This window comes from Globicephala melas, chromosome 1 (genome assembly GCF_963455315.2).
Source record: "Globicephala melas chromosome 1, mGloMel1.2, whole genome shotgun sequence".
Classification (NCBI taxonomy): domain Eukaryota; kingdom Metazoa; phylum Chordata; class Mammalia; order Artiodactyla; family Delphinidae; genus Globicephala; species Globicephala melas.
The window spans coordinates 160,442,867-160,461,969 of NC_083314.1; the positions used below are offsets into that span (position 1 = coordinate 160,442,867).

At 46.3% G+C, this 19,103-nt stretch overlaps 1 pseudogene; it reads left to right on the forward strand.

Annotated features, from left to right (window-relative positions):
* The first annotated feature begins 7,245 nt into the window (after window positions 1-7,245).
* The window catches only part of LOC115866896 (traB domain-containing protein pseudogene), a 69,813-nt pseudogene continuing 57,955 nt past the window's right edge, over window positions 7,246-19,103 (forward strand).

A 19,103-nucleotide genomic window follows, 5' to 3' on the forward strand; every position in this document is an offset into this window, starting at 1 on the left:
GGCAGCAAGCCCTGCCCCTCGGAGCTAGATTGCTTGTGATTTCAGGAGAAGGAAGCTGGCCAGAGCCCAAGGAGAGACTGACAGGTCTCCTCTGCCCCCAGGGCAGAGGAGAGATGTTCTGGACTGCTGGGAGGCTGATGTCCTTTTCCTTGAAATAAGGCAGACAAAGGCAGAACCTATGACTTTTCCTTTGAAAAGGAATTGAATTTTCCAGGGGAGGACATTTAATAAGTTTCACTCAGGAAGTGTCTGTTACCAATAAAGACTTAACAAAGTTAATTAGACTAAACAGCAATTATCATGTCTCCTCATTGTTCAATTATCTGCTGAACTGGTGTTTCCTGATTAATTTTCTGATTAAAATGTATTAAACTAAAAAAACCAGCAAACAGGCCTTGGCAGGTTCCCAAAGAAGGAGGGAAGCTGCAGCTGGCTGTGCAGGGCAGTGGGCATCGGGGCCACTGAGGTTGGATTCCACCTTCCCAGGTAGGGGCCCAGGGCAGGTGACAGGGCGAAGGAAGGGGAGGTGGCATCCTGCCTGCCTGCATTCCCACAGACACAACTATCAGTGTCATCACTCAGAGTCTTCCCTTCCCCAAACCTGGGCTTCCTCCTGGATGGGGACGGCATCTTGGCAAATGGCACCTACCTGGAGGTGTCCTGCAGAAACCTAGGAGTCACCCTCCATCTCCCTTGCCCCCTCCTTACTGCTCAGGATGTATTATAATCATTTCCTTCTAAATGTCCTTGACTGCCTTCCTAGCAAAACCTCCATCCTGGCAAGAGCCCCATCCTGGCTAACTCCACTCATTGGTCCTCCATGAACTCGCACCTCTGAGCATTGCTATAGAAACCCTATAACCCTGCTGAGCGGTCTCGCTCTGAATTCATGACCACAGACCTCAGATGGGCACTTGACACTGCCCAGCAATGCCACAACACTGCCTCCCTGTGTTCCCTTTCCCACTCGGAGACAGCAGCCTCTCTCTGCTCAAACCCCCAACCCTCCCCCACTTCCTCACTGTCAGCTCACGACCTTGCCTTATACTTCACTGAGACAGAGAAACCATCAGACAAGAACTCCTGTACCTTCCCATCACTACCTTGACATACCTCCTCCTATTGCAATGGAAGACGTGTCCCTACCCTTAACAGAGGCTGACACCACCACGCGGCCGTGGATCCTGTTCTTTCTAACCTTCTCAAGGACTTTGTTCCTGTAAATATCCTCTCTCTTTCCTGCATCATCGGTTTCTCCCCTCTCAACTGGATCATTCCCATTAGCATACAAAATGCTGTAGTACCTCTTATCTTAAAAAAAAAAAAAGAAGAAAAACTCCCTTCAAAGAGCACATAGATCCTATAGTTATTCTTTTGAATGTCGGATGCACTTCACAATCATAAAAAATAAAACAAAAGTTCCTTCTCCTGATCCCACATCCCATCCCTGTGTTGCCCATTTTCCTACCATCCTTTACAGCAAAGTTTCTCAGAGGAGTTGTTTGGATTCATTGTCTTCACGCCCACATCCCCCGTTCTCTCCTCCACATACGTGAACTTGGCTTCTGTCCTCCCTAGGTCACTGAAATTGCTCTCATCGCAGCCAACACCCACACGTTGCCCAATCAAATGGCTCTTTCTCTTTCTCCTCTTACCCAAGCTCTCGGCAGCATAACCACTATCACCTGTTTCTCCCTGAAATGCTGGCCTGGTTCTTCTCCTACCTCGCGATCTACCCCTTTTCAGTCTGCCTTGGTCTCTCCCCTCCTCAACTCCACATTGAAACCCTAGGGTTTCTGTACCCTCTTTTTCTCCTCTTTCTATGCTCTCTTTAGGTGATCTCATAAGACTTGGCTTCAACACCATGGCTTTAGATACTTTCTCTAAGCTGAGTGACTCACACATTCTTATCTCCAGCCTAAATCTCTCCCTTGAGCTCCAGTGTGAATGTCCAACTTGGAATTCCACATTTCCGCTTGGTTATCTAATAGATATTTCGAATTGAATCCATCCCAAAGTGAACTGCTGATCTCCCTCCACACCTAAACACCCCCCCAACCCCCAGTTTCTTCACATCTCAGTAAATACCCCCATTGTTTGCCCAATTACTCAAGCTGAAAACGTGGCATCTTTCTTGAGTCTGCTCCTCCTCTCCTACTCACATCTAACCAGCAAGTGTTACCTCCAAACCATATCTTTATTCCGGCCACTCCCCTCCATCTCCACTGCTACCATTCCAGGCCAAGTCATGTCTGTTCTTGCCTGGACCGATGTCTCCTAACATTGGCCTCTACTCTGATTCCTATAGAGCCCTGTCCCCATAGAGCACCGTATCAGTTATCAACTGCTGTGTAACAAGTCATCCCTAACTTTAGTGGCATAAAACAATAATCATTTTATTTGCTCACAATTCTGTGGGTCAGCAGTTTGGGCCAGGCTCAGCTGGGTGGTTTTTTTGCTGGTCTGACCCAGGGCCACTCATTCCACTGCAGTCAGCTGACAGATCAGCTGGGGTTGGTTGGAGTAGGGACAGTCAGCTGGGGCATCTTTTCTCTACTCTATGTGGTCTCATCCTCCAGTAGGCTAGTCTGAGTTTCTTCACATGGTAGGGTGATTTGTGCCTGAGTCTTAATTTATAAAGATGACCGGGTGATGACATGGAGAAGTCAGTGCCATTGAAAGAATAATTTTTTTTTTTTTTTTTTCCTGCGGTACACGGACCTCTCACTGTTGTGGCCTCTCCCGTTGTGGAGCACAGTCTCCGAACGCGCAGGCTCAGCGGCCATGGCTCATGGGCCCAGCCGCTCCACGGCATGTGGGATCCTCCCGGACCGGGGCACGAACCCGTGTCCCCTGCATTGGCAGGCGGACTCTCAACCTCTGCGCCACCAGGGAAGCCCTGAAAGAATAATTTAAAGTTACAGTTTCATTAGAAGTGAGAGGCACAGCACTCCATGTAGGGCCACAGGGAGAAACACCAGTGTCATTCAGGAGGCAGAAAGGAATGCAGGGAAGGCATCAGCCCCAGCCTTTATGGAATTTCTGTGGGAAGCAAGGCCGGCCTGGGCAAACAGTTTAGGATTGGCTGGTTTGAATAATTCTAGCAGGCTTTGAGGCATAGGAGCTGTCTTTACTTGTCTGGTAGCAGGTCCTGGTTGATTTAGGACAAGGGAAATATTGGTCTGGTATGAGAATTAGATAAAGGAGGCGGTTGGGGTTATGGACTTGGGACTGGTTGGTTTATAAATGAAAGTTGGGCTCACTGACAAGTTGTTTACTGTCTAGGAATTAGCCAGCCCTGGGAGGGCAGTCACTCCCCAGCCAGCAAGGCCCTCTACAGATGACTAGACCTCATAAAATATAGAAAGTAATAAATACGATTAGTACACAGGGTGGCAAGATGGTAAGGGTGGAAGGAAACTGTACAGTTTCTTTTGAGGTTTAGCTTTGGAACTCACAAACATTTCACTGCATTGATCAAAGTAAGTCATAAGCCAGCTCAGGTTCAAGGGAGATGGGGAAACAGGCTTCTCCTCTTGCTGGGGGAGTGGCAAATCACACAGCAAAGGGATGTGTATACAGGGATTGGAGGAAATTGGAGCCATATTTTGGAACATTTTACAGGCAGCCAGAATGATGTTTTAAAAGTAGGAATCAGAGAATATCGCTCTCCTATGTAAAACACTCTAATGGCTTCCTTCCTGCTGCTACTGAAATAAAAACACATGGCCCTGCAGGCCCTCATGATCTGGTCCCTGCTGACCTCTTTAGTTTTATCCATCACCCCTAGCCTTGGTTCACTGTGCTCTGGTCACACTGGCCTCTTCTCTACTTCCTGGATGCTCCTAGCTCATTCCAGCCTCAGGACATGTCCCTCTGGAAAGCTGATCTATAGAACTTAGCCATTTTGGTTCCTTCATCCCTTTCTTAGGTTTCAGTTCAAGAATAGCAGCCCAGAAATCCATTTCTTAACCTGTTAACCAAAATCATCTTTCCCTACCTCCACCATGAAAGCCTCTCTCTAATGCATGGGTCCCGTGTTATTTTTCTTAATTATAATGGCTAATACTTACATAGTGCCTACTATGGGCCAGGCCAGTTTGAAGTCCTTTATGTATATCAACTCATTGCATCCTCACAACCATCCTGTGAGGTAGATACTATTAACACCTTCATTTTGCAGATGAGGAAACGGAGGCACAGAAAAATTCACTTGTTCAAGCTCACACATCTTTTTTTTTTTAAAAGTCTTTATTGAATTTTTTGCAATATTCCTTCTGTTTTATGTTTTGATGTTTTGGCATGGCTGTGAGTCATGTGAGATCTTAGCTCCCCGACCAGGGATCGAACCTGCAACCCCTGCATTAGAAGATGAAGTCTTAAGCACTGGACTGCCAGGGAAGTCCCTAAGCTCACACATCTTTAATCATGTTTGTTTTTGTTTGCTTCTTTATTTTATTATTCTTTTTTCACCCCACCATAAGTTTTACGGGGATAAGACTTTGGCTCCCTTGTTCATTGCTAGATTCCCAGTGTCTAGAATGGTGCCTACTACAGAGTGGGTGTTCCATAAATATTTGTTGAATAAATGAATAAGCCTTCCAGTCCAATTTGTTGCCAAATCCATCTATAATATTTCATAAACATTTCTTAGTTTTGGCCACATTTCTCTATTTCCACCACATAAGTAAAGATAATCTCTTATCTGGGCCCTTGTACCAGCCTATGTAGACTCAGTCTCACTTTCTCCAACCCACAGCAGAGTGAGCAAGCTGAAATAAAAAGCGAGGCAACATCCTTCTGCTTAAAAACCTCTCACAGCCTCTGATTATCATCACAACACACTGCATGCTCCTTAGAATGGCCTACATGGGCCTTCCTGATCAGGGTCCCTCTGCGTCTCTCCCAGAACTCTCAGCACCAAGTTCTCCACTGCTTCCCAGACTTGCAGACTTCTTCCCACACACATGTCCTTGGGCGGGGTGCCTTTCTTCTCTTTCTCCATGCAGACTCCTGTTCATCTTTTGAAACCCAGTTTAAATGATCCTTGTTTATATTCACAGGCACGTAGTTTGTAACTCACTTCTCCATACCACAGATATTCATCCATCCATCCATCCATCCATCCAGCAAACATTTACTGAAAACAGCCTGTAGAAGCTCAGTCTACGGTTTAGAGAAGTGCAGTAATTTTTTTTTTTTAATACTTAGCCATCTGCATGTTTGTTTCTTCCTTTACATTGAAAGCCTCATTTGCATTTTTTTTTTTTTCTTTGCAGTATGCAAGGCTCTCACTGTTGTGGCCTCTCCTGTTGCGGAGCACAGGCTCCAGACGCGCAGGCTCAGCGGCCATGGCTCACGGGCCCAGCCGCTCCGCGACATGTGGGATCTTCCCGGGCAGGGGCACGAACCCGTGTCTCCTGCATCGGCAGGGGGACTCTCAACCTCTGCGCCACCAGGGAAGCCCCTCATTTGCTTTTATATCCCTAATGCCTAGCTTAATAAATGTTTGCTGAATAAATGAAGATAATTATGAAACAAACCAGCACAGACTATTGAGGGACAATTGGAGCAGGCCTAACCCAGTGTGGGAGGATCAGGGAAGGCTTCTTGGGAGAGGTGATGTCTGAGCTGAGATTTACTTTTTTCTTGCCTTTCTCCCTCAGATTGCGAGCTTCCTAACGGTAAGGGTTTTGTACCATTCATGTTTTTATCTGGGCCAGCATGTAACACAGTGCACATATTAATTAACTCAATACTCTTTTTTTCAATTTTTCTTATCATGGGGAAATACACATAACATAAAATTTACCATCTTAACCATTTTTAAGCGTACAGTTCAGTAGTATTAGGTACATTCATATTGTGTGACTGTCACCACCATCCATCTTCAGAACTCTTTTAAATATTGCAAAACAAGAAATAATTTTTGAATTAATGAGTGAATATTCTCTGTTTCGCTCCCTATTCCTTCATGCCTATCCCACACCCGGTATTTACAGTAGCTCAATCATTCAATTTACCCATAACACCTCTTGTCTGGAGTAAGACCTAGCCACACTATGCAAAACCAGACCATGTGACTTAGAAATCTACCAGGAAGGATCAGATTCACACTAGAACCACGTGCACTTTGCCTTTGAGCTCTTCATAATTCAGGATGTCTCCTACCCCCAGACCTGGGAGGGCTTCATCTTATCAACTCTGCCACTGAGTTGGAATTCTAGATTGGTCCCTGGCATCTGAGCCCAAGTGTTCTAATTGTAATGGGAAGGCTGATTAGTTACAGGCTCACCCCCTTCCCCTGCTTCCTTCCTCCCTGTGTTAACTGTGTAGGCATCTGTCTCCCCTGCCAGCTTACATGCTCCTCTGAGGCCAGAGACCATACCTTGGGCATGTTTGTATTCCCCACAGTGCCTGCCACATCACAGGCAGACATCAATAAAGGGTTGTTAAATAAATAAATAAATAACCCACTCGGAATGATTTATCCTAATTAACTCCTTGGGAATAGTTCCCTCAGGATGGATTCAATATGTGGTTTCTCACATCTTCTAAAAGGCTTACCCTTTATCTGCACCAAATTATGGTCATTCCAGGTTCTATGTCATTGGTCTCCATAAACTACCCATGCAGGTCTCTCCAACCTGAACTGTAATAACCGGCTGGGCTCTGCAAGCCGAGGGCCCTCCTGGGCTCCCAGCTTGATGCCTGGGCAGGAGTTGTGGCCTCACTGACTCCCAGCAGTGATACTGCATTGTGACTGAGATACGATAGTGTGATGGTCGTAGGCTAGGAACTCAGGAAAACCTGAGGGTGTTCTGTGCACAGGAAGGCTTTCTTACCAGGGGCCTTGGCTGTAAACCCAGTGTGATGCATGAGTCAGCAGCCTTGGCAGTGAGGGGCCACCTCGGCCTCAGCTATGTGGGCAGCAATGACCTAAACGTTTTGTCTGCTTCATTTTCTTCTGCCCAAAGCTTGGACCCCCATCTCAGCTCCTATGATTTCAGTGGGGGGACAGATTAGTCCAAAGCTTCAGAGTCAGGGAGTGGAACCAGAAGAAGGATTGAGAGAGGATTTACCTTGGTGCTTAGAGCTGAGCTCGCCTAGATCACCCAAGGCTTTTTCCCCTGGGACGTTTCCTTTGTACCCCTCTTAACTACTCTCATAGGAGAAGAGAGAACATCCATGAAATGACCACACCCATGTTTGCACAACCCCTTTAAAGCCCCATTCAATGGGACTATGGCGGCCCTGAATTTGAACTCTGCTGAGCGACACCCCTCCTCCAGGAGGTGGGGAACCAGGTGGATGGGAAGGTACAGGTTCTTTGATCTCTCCCTAGATCCCAGTATCTTCCTTCCCACCACCTCCAGGCCCTGGGCCCAATTCAGTTCTGAGGAAGGGGACTCGAAGGAACTCTAATTTAGGGTTCAGTATCTCAAGGACTCAGTCCAATCTTGGAGAGAAGCCTTCTGCTTAATCCTCAAACCAAAGCCCTCCTTTGTACCCCTGGTATCTAGGGCTTAATTTGCTCCTCCCTCCTCACCTTATGTTCTTGCCTTGTACCCCAGTCCTACTAACACTGAGGTCTTACCTGGTTCAGACCATCTTTGTAGGTATGGGATTCTGTCTCTGAGCCCTGGTCTCTGGGACCTCAATCTTCCTTACTCCCTGCCAGGTTCTTTGCATTGGCCTGTTCCACTCACCTTTGAAGCACTTATTTTTGCCTAAATCCTTTTGCAGCTGAACTTGCTTGGAAAACTGTTCATCTGTTGATTATTTGTTAGCCCTTCTCTGGATCCTGGGGCACCCCTGGCATGGGTTGACTTATTTCAGTCAGCTTCAGCTGGGCTCAACTTCTGGCCCTGGCCACATTCTACCTGATATTCTGGGTCTTCAGGCATATCAGCCTCTCCTGGTCCCACTCAAACCCCTGCTCCCTGGTTTCCAGCTCCTCTGCTGATCGATCTTGCATGAAGACTAACTAGGTCTAGACAGAACTGCTTGAATACTGATCATTGCTATACTGTTTAGTGTCACCCAGATGGCAGCTTAAAATAATGAAAAACTTTGGTTTTTTTCCAGCATTATTGATTTACTATCAGTCATTAGTCCCCAAAGAGAAAATATTTGAGTGGATGCAGATTAAACCATAATAGGAGAGAATAGTAATGGCCCCATGTTCAATGGAATAAAATATGATTACATTCTGTTATTTCAAATTTATGTTTAAATAATCTAATTGAATTTTTAGATGACCTGGATATATCTACTCCTGCTATGGTCGTTCTGGAGGCAAACAAGTTTTCTTTGCTGAGGACTGGTTTGCTGAGTATAAGTAAGGTTTAAGAAATGATTATTTTGTTGATTTGTGCATTCATTCATTTATTAATTATGAATGCATGTGTTTATGCATTTGTTCACTCTACCAAACACCCCTGGAATGCCCAGCATGTCCCAGACACTGGGCTAGTTGTTGGCGATTCGGAGGTAGGTCAACAGTGGTGCCGACCTCAAGGAGCAACTGTTCCAGAAGAAGAGGCAGATTATTACAATGCAGCATGTACAGTAGGCAGCCTCTCCAGTGGCCCTCCGTGGTCCCTGACTCCTGTGTTCATACCCTTGTGTACTCTCTTCTCCTGTGTGCGGGCTGGACCTAGTAACTCACTTTTAACAAATACAGGAAAAGGGATGGGATGTTACTTCTGTGACCAGGTTACAGAAAGGCTCTGGCTTTCGTCTTGGGCTGCCCTCCTCCCTCTCTCCACCTCTTGCTCTGAGGGAGGCCTGCTCTATGGATAGGCTCATGGGGAAGGAACTGATATCTCTGGCCAATAGCTAGTGAGGACCTGAGGCCTGTCAATAGCCACAGGAATGAGCTTGGAAATGGATCTTCTGAGGTCTACCAACAGCCATGTGTGTGGACTTGGAGGCGCATCCTACCCCTCTTGGCTGCAGCATCCCGAGGCACTTAGCCAGATGCTCCGAGCTAAGCCACACCCAGGTTCCTGATGCATAGACACTGTGAGATAATGAGTGTTGTTTGCTGTCTTAAGCCACTAAGTTGTGGGGTAATTTGTTATGCAGCGATAGGTAACTAATACAACCTGATGCTTTGCTCAAGAGATAAAGTATGTGTTGTAGGAGTACTGAGGTAGGAGTGATTAAATCTGCATGGAGAAGTTGGGCAAGGTTTCCCTGTGACTGGAATGGTCCTCTAGCTAGAGATGGGTACAGATAATTTGTGGTGATTCATCCTCCCCATCTCCTTTCTTTTATCACCACTGCACAATCTCCCAGCTCCTCCCAGAGAGTTCTTCTCGCCTTGCGAAGTAACCCGGCCATGTCATTCCATAGATCCGGGCTAACGCACTATTGGTAATGGACTAAGAGAGATGCTTCTCTTCCCACACCTCTTTCAGCCACAGCAGGCTGGCCCTGTCCTGGCTATCTCAACTGGATCCCAATCCTGGCTGCTTCTCCTCTAAAACGGGCCTCAGACATTTCATCTTTCATTTACGAAGTCTCTTCACATCTCTCTGTGCCCTCCTCAATTAAAAATGGTACAAAAGTAAAGGAGACACATAGCTCTTTGAAAAAGCTTCTGGATCCAAACTTCTTAATGAAGACAGAATATAAAGGGCCTGTCTTATCTCTCCAATGCGACTCCCATGTGCTGTAATCAAACAGAATTAAATTAAAAGCAATCAAGTGGTGAGTTGGCATGGGGGCCTGCGGCACCAGTCTTTCATCTTAGCCATGTGAGTGCTGTCCCTGAGGGGTTGGGGCTGCAGGCAGCAGAGCGGGGTGGGCCCAGCGCTGGGAGGGAAAACCAGCTCACCCAACAAGCCTGCATTGCTGGAGCATGACCAGTGCTGATGGAGCAAGTTGGATCCGACTCAGAGAAGCATTTCTGCATTGTTCTGGGTGAAGGGTCTAGACTAATTTCTCAACCTCTCAGGCTATGGACATTTGGGGTTGGATACTTCTTTGTGGTGGGGGGCTGTGCTGTGTATTGTAGGGTGCTCTATCCATTAGATGCCACTAGCACCTCCCTAACTATGTAGATCAAGAATATCTCCAGACGTTACCAAAAGTCTCCTGGGGTGGGGTGGGGAGAGCAAAATTTCCCCCAGTTGAGACCCACTGGGCCAGACTAGAGTTCCCTTCAATAAAGGTGCATTGCGCCAGCTGGACAAGGGTACCTTTCAGTCACTGTGGACCCTGAGGCACTAGGGTAGCTAAATGATGACAAAGACTCTCTGGCCTGCTGTCACTTGGGAAATACTGTTATCCAGGTGGGGTCCAAGAGCCAGTTGCATGGAGGCAGGCAACGTGAAGCCTTGAGTCTAAAGAGGGATGATCCCCCTTTAGACTGACATAAGATGCAGGAAATCCTTCCCACAGTCAATATTTTATAGTCATTGCCAAGAATTGCACACTCTCCCTAATGTCAGTCATCTTCTGATACTGTGATATTTCCCAATACACCGCAGTGGGTAGGGGTGATGGGGCTGTGGTGGTGGAACATCAGGGCACTTTCATGCGCAATTTGGTGATGTTGGTTTTCACTGGTCCCCTTCTGTCTCTTTGCTTACAAACATCTCATGAGATCTTGGGATTTTTTGCACCTGTCACACCTGAAGGATATGAGCTTTGTTAGACTTTTTCCATACCAAGGGTATGACCTGGACAGTCCCTTATTGGTCCAGCAGTAGTAAATTAAGTGAATGAAATCATATATAAGAACCAGGGGGGAAGAGGAAAGCAGAGTAAGGTACCAAGGGAGTGCAGGCTTTCACCCAGTGGCCCCGTTTATTAGATAAAGAAAGACAGAGAGTTGAAACATTGCTTAATGCAGGATGGCAGGGGCTGCAGCATTGCTGGTTGTAAAGAACAAAGGAGGAGGAGTTTTCGCTCAAGCTTGTTTGGTGCTGCTTCAGTGGAGTCTATTACAGCTTCCCCCTTCTCATCGATTATCTGTCTTCTTAAGCCTCCCCATCAGACTGGATACTTGCAGGATGGGGAGGTGTAAGACCATCTTTCCTGGATAGGGACAGAAGGAATGGGTGACTTTGAAAGTGGTGGGGAGACTGTTTTTAGAACCTCCATTTTGTGCCGCGTACAGTGTTCCTACTTCATATTCTCTAAACGGCCCTGAGAGGGGGCTGTCATTACCCTCTTTTATGGCAAAGGCAACGGAAGCAACTAGGCAGTGGCTGAGTTGGGATTCAAATCCAGTCTGCTGACTCTCAAGTTTATGGTTTTCCCCCTCTATCAGCTCCTTTCCTTATGCTCATGAGATAGGCTTAAGGACGTGGGGTCTCAGAGCTTTTAGGACAAGGGCTGATGATGGGCAGGTGGTGTCAAGGGATCCCAAATCCACAGGAAGCAGGGACAGGCTCAAGCTTCAGGCTCTGACTGACCTCTGGTCATTTCCAGGGTTCCTTGGGGGTCAGCGTTTCAGTGCAAAACTGGGCTGCATTTTAAAGAACAATTGGGCTGACACCTTTGCCCTTCCTGGCGCTTCCCTGGGTCATACTGCCACACCTCACCTGTGACTTATATTTCCAGAAAGGTCCTTGTCTTAGTCCATTTGGGCTGCTTTAACAAACTACCACAGGGCTTCCCTGGTGGCAGTGATTAAGAATCTGCCTGCCAATGCAGGGGACGTGGGTTCGAGCCCTGGTCTGGGAAGATCCCACATGCCGCAGAGCAACTAAGCCCATGTGCCACAACTACTGAACCTGCGCTCTAGAGCCCGCGAGCCACAACTACTGAGCCCGCGTGTTGCAACTACTGAAGCCTGCATGCCTAGAGCCCGTGCTCCGCAACAAGAGAAGCCACCGCAATGAGAAGCCTGTGCATCACAACAAAGAGTAGCCCCCGCACAGCAATGAAGACCGAACACAGCCAAAAAAACCAAACCAAACCAAACCAAAACAAAGAAACTACCATAAACTGCATGGCTTATAAACAACAGAAATGTATTTCTCACAGTTCTGGAGGCTGGGAAGTCCAAGATTAAAGTGCCAACGGATTTGGTGTATGGTTCATGGATGGCGGTCTTTTCGATGTGTCCTCACGTGGCAGAAGGGCTGAGAGAGCTCTCTGAGGTCTCTTTTATAAGGGCACTAATCACATTTATGAGGACTCTGCCTTCACGACCTACTCACTTTCCAAAGACCCCAAATCCAAATGCTACCACATTGAGGATTAAGTTTCCACATGTGAATTTTGAGGTGACACAGACATCCAGTCTCTAGTCACCCTCTTGCTCAAGAGTTACCCCTATCGTGCCCTTCTCTGGTCAGGCCTCAAAAGATATGTTCATGTTTTAATCACGGAACCTGTGAATGTGACCTTATTTGGAAAAAGTATCTTTGCAGATGTAAATAAGGATCTTGAGATGAGCTCATCCTGGATGATCTGGGTGGGCCATAATCCAGTGACTAGTGTCCATGTAAGAGACAGAAGAAGAGAAGACATGGGGAGAGAAGAGGAGGAGGCAGAGAGTGGAGTGATGCAGCCACAAGCCAAGGAATGCTTACAGCTACCCGAAGCTGGAAGGGGCAAGGACAGATTCTCCCCTTGAGACTTTGGAGGGTCTGTGGCCCTACCAACACCTTGATTTTGAACTTGTGGCCTCCATAACTATGACAGAATAAATTTCTATTGTTTTAAGCCACTAAATTTGTGGTAATTTGTTACAGCAGCTCCTGGAAATGAATACAGGGACTCGAGGGTTAAGTGTGAAGACATTGACACTTACTGGGGCTCCATCTGCCCCCACTGTCGCGATGCCCAGTGCACGTGTGGCCTCCAGTTGCAATGACAGAGCCTTGGTGCCCTGGAGAAATGCAAAAGCCATTCACTGTGGCTCAGTAAAAAATATAAGAGTATATGGGTAGGAAGCTATTTTGTAGTAACCAAGAGAGACATGATAGAAAGATGGAGAAAGTATGTGCTCTGAGAGATGCTGAGGGGTTAGAATAGGCAGGACTTGGTGATCCATATGGTGTTATGGGCCAGGGAGGGAGAGGAGCCCTAGGTTTCTGGCTTGTGTACTTGAGTAAATGCCGGTTCCCTCCACTCAGGGAACATGGGGAAGGTTCGGATCTTCTCTTTCACATTCCCGTGTGTCTCCATCATGCTCTGCCCTTTACCTCTAATTCCAAAGTGACCCTTTTACTGGGAGGGCTGTTCCCACTTGGTCAAGGCGGCACATCTAGGAGAAGAGTTAGTACCCCTGGGAGCCAGCCAAGCTGCCAGGGAGTTCAAGCTCACAGTGCTGGACCTGTTGACTGTTGAAGCTCTCCAGGCACTTGAATTTTTAATGTGTCACCAAGATCTCTCTGCTAGTGGCCTATTTCCATGAAAGTCATCACAGAAATTGTTGTTTTAATCAGGTCAATTAAATTAAGGTTCCCTGTCCATATCCTAGAGAGACTGGAGGTCAGTGACTCCAAAAACCAGACCTGGCTAATGACTTTCAGATCCAAGGACCCCTCCATGCAGCTGCAAGGTGATTAACCGACGTTGATGACTTTTGTTCCACTTAAGTTGACAAATGAAAACAGAAGCAGCTTTTGGGTCTGGGGCAGGAGGAGAATCGAGTCACTAGCTTGTGTTGAGAGTAAAAACAGAATTACAGGACTGAATGGGGCTGCCCACTGCCACTCACTACCCCACATACTCCCCTGTGTCCTTCTGCCAGGGCTCCTTTATTTCCCCAGGCTGCCTTCCAAGTTCAGTTACTTGTCACCTGTCACCTGGGTCACCCTGAAGTCTCTGAAGTGGTCCTCTGTCTTTCCCTCCATTTTGACCCCTCCTGCACATCACCCATGGAATGTTCTTTTTCAAGCCCCAGGTAATTATGGTTCTATCCAACATCCTATTGCCTGCGGGCCCAATGCCAAAGTCTTTAGCCTGATAGTCTTATGCATCAGTCTTTCCCTTGTCTTTTGCCCTCAGCTTCCCTACACCTGCCAGGGCTGATACTCTGCCAGATCCTGTCCAAGACTTGTTTACTGCCATCTTTGTCTTTGTTAGATGTCTCTGCTTGGGATATCTTCCTGTGTCCTCTCCACCCAAGCTTTGAGAGACTTTGTAGTATATCCATTAAATGTGTAGACCTTGAGTTAGACTCCTTGGGTTCACATCCTACCTCTGTCACTTACATGAAATAAAATATATAAAGCTCTCAGCACAGAGCCTGATATGAAATAAGTGCTCCATAATGCAGGCGGTGACAGTATTTACTACCTCCATGCATCATTTTCTTCAAGTGTCACTATTCACTTCTTCTTTTCTTAAATTTTAATGTATTATCTGATTTTTAAATTAATTTTTATTGGAGTGTATTTGTTTTACAATGTTGTGCTAGCTTCTACTGCACAGCAAAGTGAATCAGCCGTACATATACATATATCCCAGTATTCACTTCTTTCAAAAAGTCTTTCTTGAGGAACATCAGTGTAGCCCTCCCTGACCCTGCTCACTCACAGGGGATAAAACCTCACCTGGCGAATCCCATCAGAGTCTTTTCAGAGTGTCTGACCCAATGGGTGGGCCTGGGATGACTAGTGCTTTCTGTCTAATTTTGTCTCAGTATGCAATGTGTTTCGCTGAGTTTCCACTGAACAGGGCTGAATCAAAGCTTTCCTTAACATCAATCATGTACCATCCATCTATCCATCCACCTATCAATCCATTCACTCAATCATTCAGCAATATTTTGAACACCTATTATGTGCCAGGCACTGTGCTTGGTGTTGGGTATACCAGGCTGGACAAGACAGACTCTGTCCCACCTTCACAAAATCATTGTCTAGGTGGGAGACAGACACTTATGCAGGCAGCTATGATACAGAGAGGCAAGCGTTCGGATGAGGAAAGTACAGGGTGCTGAGATAACCTAAAAGCCTGAAGGGGAATCTCTTAACTCTTCCTTAGAAGATCAGGGATGACTTCCCAGAGGAAGCAAGGTCTAACCTGAGACTCAAAGAATGAGCAAAATTTAGCCAGGTGAAAGGGAATTACAGGTAAAGAGTGTTTCCGTTGAGGAAACTGTATGTGAAAAGATACAGAGGGGAAAGAGGGAATAGTGTATTGGAAAGCTGGATGGAGAGAGAGACACAGAGAGAGAGAGAGAGAGAGAGAGAGAGAGAAAGAGAGAGAGAGAGGGAGAGAGAGAGCGAGAGAGCGCATGCACATTGGAGGTGGAAGTGTGAGATGAGGCTGGAGAGGCAGCAGGGGCCAGGATATGCAGGGACTTATATATACTGTCTTTAGAAGGTTGGGCTTGCACATCATAGGCATGCAATAAAATTTTTTTGAGAAAGTGAGTGGGAGTGTTTCAGTGGGGGAATGGCATGATCAGATTTATAATTTAGAAAAATCACACTGGCTGCGGTGTGGAGAACGGAGGGAGGCTGGTTTGTCACCGCCACGACAGAGAGTCGGCCTCACTTCTCTTCCCAAGCATCCCACTTCTCACCTGTGCTGGACCCTCTGCCTAGTTCTTGTCAGGCCCCCTGCTGGGGGCTGGACTCTGTCTCTTATTCTCAGCTCTTGACTCAGGTCTTGCTCAAAATGGATAAGTGACCTGGAACTAGGGTCCTGCCACTGCAGGGTTAGTCTCTACCTATAGGGCGTCTCTGTTCACTCGATTGGGTCTCTTGCACACTGAAATTCTTGGCTACTGGTCTGGCCCAAGCTGGAGATGGCCCCACGTCTTTGGACAATACAGTTTGGACCTTTTAGTATCACTTCGTGGGTAGCAACAATTTCATTCACTCATTAATTTGTCTCAAGCATTTACCAATTATACACTATGTCTGCAAGGATGTATCCCAATGGATACATCAGTGATAAGCAAAGCCAATATGGTTCTAGAGATGAATCTTAAAAGTAAATTGTTCTCTGATATGAAAAAGATTAAGGTTCCAACTTTGAGGGTAATAAGGGGAACTCACCTGCTGTCTTCCTCTTGTTCCTCCAGGCACTCCCTCCACCCTTCTTACCCTGGTCTCTGCCCTGGCAGGCTGACCTGGATGGACCACGTCAATGGGCTCTCTTGTCCTCTGCTTCTAGTGGGTTCTGCCAAAGGAGATCTCCAGCAGGATATTAGAGAGGAGGATGAGGTTGGGGTATTTGTTCTCCTAGCTTCTCTGTGCCTTTATAAATACTCCTTTTATTAAGCCTCCTTGAATTATCCTTATGTGAGTGTGCCATTGTTTCCCGCCAGGACCCCGACGGATACAGATGGCAACAGAAAGCCTTTCTGAGGAAGTGACATTTAAGCTAGACTTGTAGGATGAGAGGGAGCCAGCCATGTGAAGAACGGAGGAGGAATGAGGCTCCAGGCAGAAGGAAGTCGCATGTGAAACTCTGAGGTGGAAAAGAGCTCGTCCTCATGTTCAAGGAGCAGAAGAGAGAGAAGGGCAGTGTGTCTAGGGCACAACGACAGGGGAAAAGGGCATGAGATAAGGTTTAAGAGTAGGCTGAGGGTAGAGCATCTGGAGCTTTGCAGACTGTTTAAGGTATCTGAACTTCACCTTGACCACAGCCAGACAGGCAAGGAAGTTCTTAATGTACCTCCTGGTCACCACTCCCCTCGTGGTGACCCTTACCAGAGATAAACATAGTGATAATGAACATTACTCAGTACGTTCCAGGCATTGGTCTAAGTGCTTCGGTGCCCTGATTCATTTAATCCACAACTCTGTGGGGAAGGTATTGTTAGCATCCACATTTCACAGATAAAGAAACTGAGGTTCAGAGAGATTGAATAACTTACCCCAATGCCACAGCTAGTCAATGGAACAGCTGGGATTTGAAATCGGACCATCTGGGGCCAGGGCTTTGCTCTTAAATCACTTTGCTATAACTCTATTAAACTCATGATTGCTAAGTCCTCAGCCCCCACTGGTCCCTTATCTTACATGCCTCACATGTGTAGTGGTTTCCTGTATCTATCCATCATTTCTAGTGGTTTCCTGTATCTGTCAATTGTTTAATTAATGATGCATATTTATTCTGCCTTCTCAAATATATCATGGACTCCTTAAAGACCTTGGTGGAGTCTTTTAATTCTCCACTACCCATAGAACCTCGTAGAGTGGGGAGCACAAAGAAGTACTCAATAAGTGCACTCTGAATGCTTGATTTAAATTAAACAGTGGGTGTAAAGTAATAGTGCCTGGAAAATAGAAGGTGTTTAACAGATGGAGTCTGTCACTGGCACTTATAAGAAGGAAGCGAGAAGGAAGGAAGTTAGTTTCCTAGGCAATTGTTAACCCCAGATCAAACATGAGATCATTGGATCACCACACTAGGTCATCTCCATGGTGCCTGCAGTCCAGGATCTTGTTTGAGTCCAGGACACGAAAGAGTAAATTAGGAGAAAACAGGATTGTTCTCCTAGATGTCAACTTAACATGACTCTCTTCTTTCAATAACCCAAAATATATTTACAAGTTTGAGGAACCTCTTTATGTTCCAGCTGCATCCCCCCTTGGGATGATAAGCTCTACAAGCTTGCTCCCTGCTGAGTGAAGGCACACTTTCTTTTATTGATCCTGAATTTACCTCCTGCAAATTTCAAGTTCCAAGGTTCCTCCCCTCCCCATTCCTTTATCTTCTGCTAAAACGAGAACCTGGGGATAGATAAGCAGTTTCCTACGTTCTACGCCAGCCTTGCATCAACCCTATTGTTCATCCCAAGGGATCTGAAGATTTTCTCTGTTCTCATTTTCCTCCTAACCTTTCCTTTCATCTCTTTGGCATGATGGAGATAGTAGAATGGCCTTCTAAAAAGAACTTTCCTAAAAACGAAGGCAACCCAGATAAGAAAGAAGCAGAAAGTACAGTGCTTAAGCCCCCGCAACTGAAGAAGAGAGGCACCTCCCCAGGCCTCTGGTTCCCAGGCACCAAAAACACTGCGTTTATTTTCTAAGTGGTTGGCTTGCTGATTTCCACCTGATTTCTTGCTTGTCTTTTGGTCAGGCGGTTGGTTGCCAGGGATCTTGTTGTTTTCTTGAGTCACAAAGGCTTGTCTGCCATCTTGTCTCCAAGCAAGACATTTTGACAGAGGTGACATTTTGTTCATCCATGTTGATGTTACCATGTCAAGGTGGCTACATCAAATGTAAGAAAAGTATATTCTTAATGACCAGGTAGTTTGAAATCCGGATATCTTTGAACCCTCTGACCCATGTATCTCTCTCCTTCTTGGAATTGTGCCCCTTTCCTGAGCCTTACTCCATCTGAGTTCTACCCCAGAACTCTGCCTCTAGGCCAACGGTCCACCTCCAGGAAATCCGCCTAGTGTGGGTGCAGGAAGAGGAGTCACGTCGTCAAGCTGTGCCTCTCAGAGGGTGTGAGTAGGGTAGGCAATGAAGCAAGTCTTGTTGGGGGCCGGGTCGTAAGTTTCACATATTACTTGGTGAAAAACAGAAAGGCTAATTTTTTTTTTTTTTTTTTGGTGACATGAGGATGTCACCAGCTTCTAAATGACTGCATCCAAGTGCCCATATTAAAATTTCATTTGTCGTGGAAACTGTGGTTCTCAACACTGGTTGCATTTTAGATTCCTGTGGGAGTTTTTAAAAAGATCAAACAAAGCAGTGTCTGCCTTCCCCTGTCTCCTGCTCCCTGTCCTCTGCCCTCAATCTAGGTAAGTCAGAATCTTTGGGGGTGGGGACCAAGCATTATGGGTAAAGGGTAAAGTACTGCTGTCTTGATCAAGTGTACAGACTCTCAACACACAGGCTGTCTCTCTCAGTCTGTCTTTTTCAGAATGTCTACAGCGCCAGTGACAGTCAATGAGTGGGGCTGAGGCCATGTTGAAGGCTTATCCAGGAGAATATTGATTCTGGGCCCTGATCAATATCTTCCGTATTGGGTTTTTGTTTTTAATTTCTTTATTGTATTTTTAGTATCCAGTTCCATTTTCTGGAACTGACTGGTTTATGGTTCCTGACAGGAATTCATGCCTGGTTGATGCCTGAGTTACAAGCTTCACTCAAATTTATTTATTACTTCACTCATTTATTTGTTCACTCATCACTCATCCTCTAATTCACTTATTCTGTCCT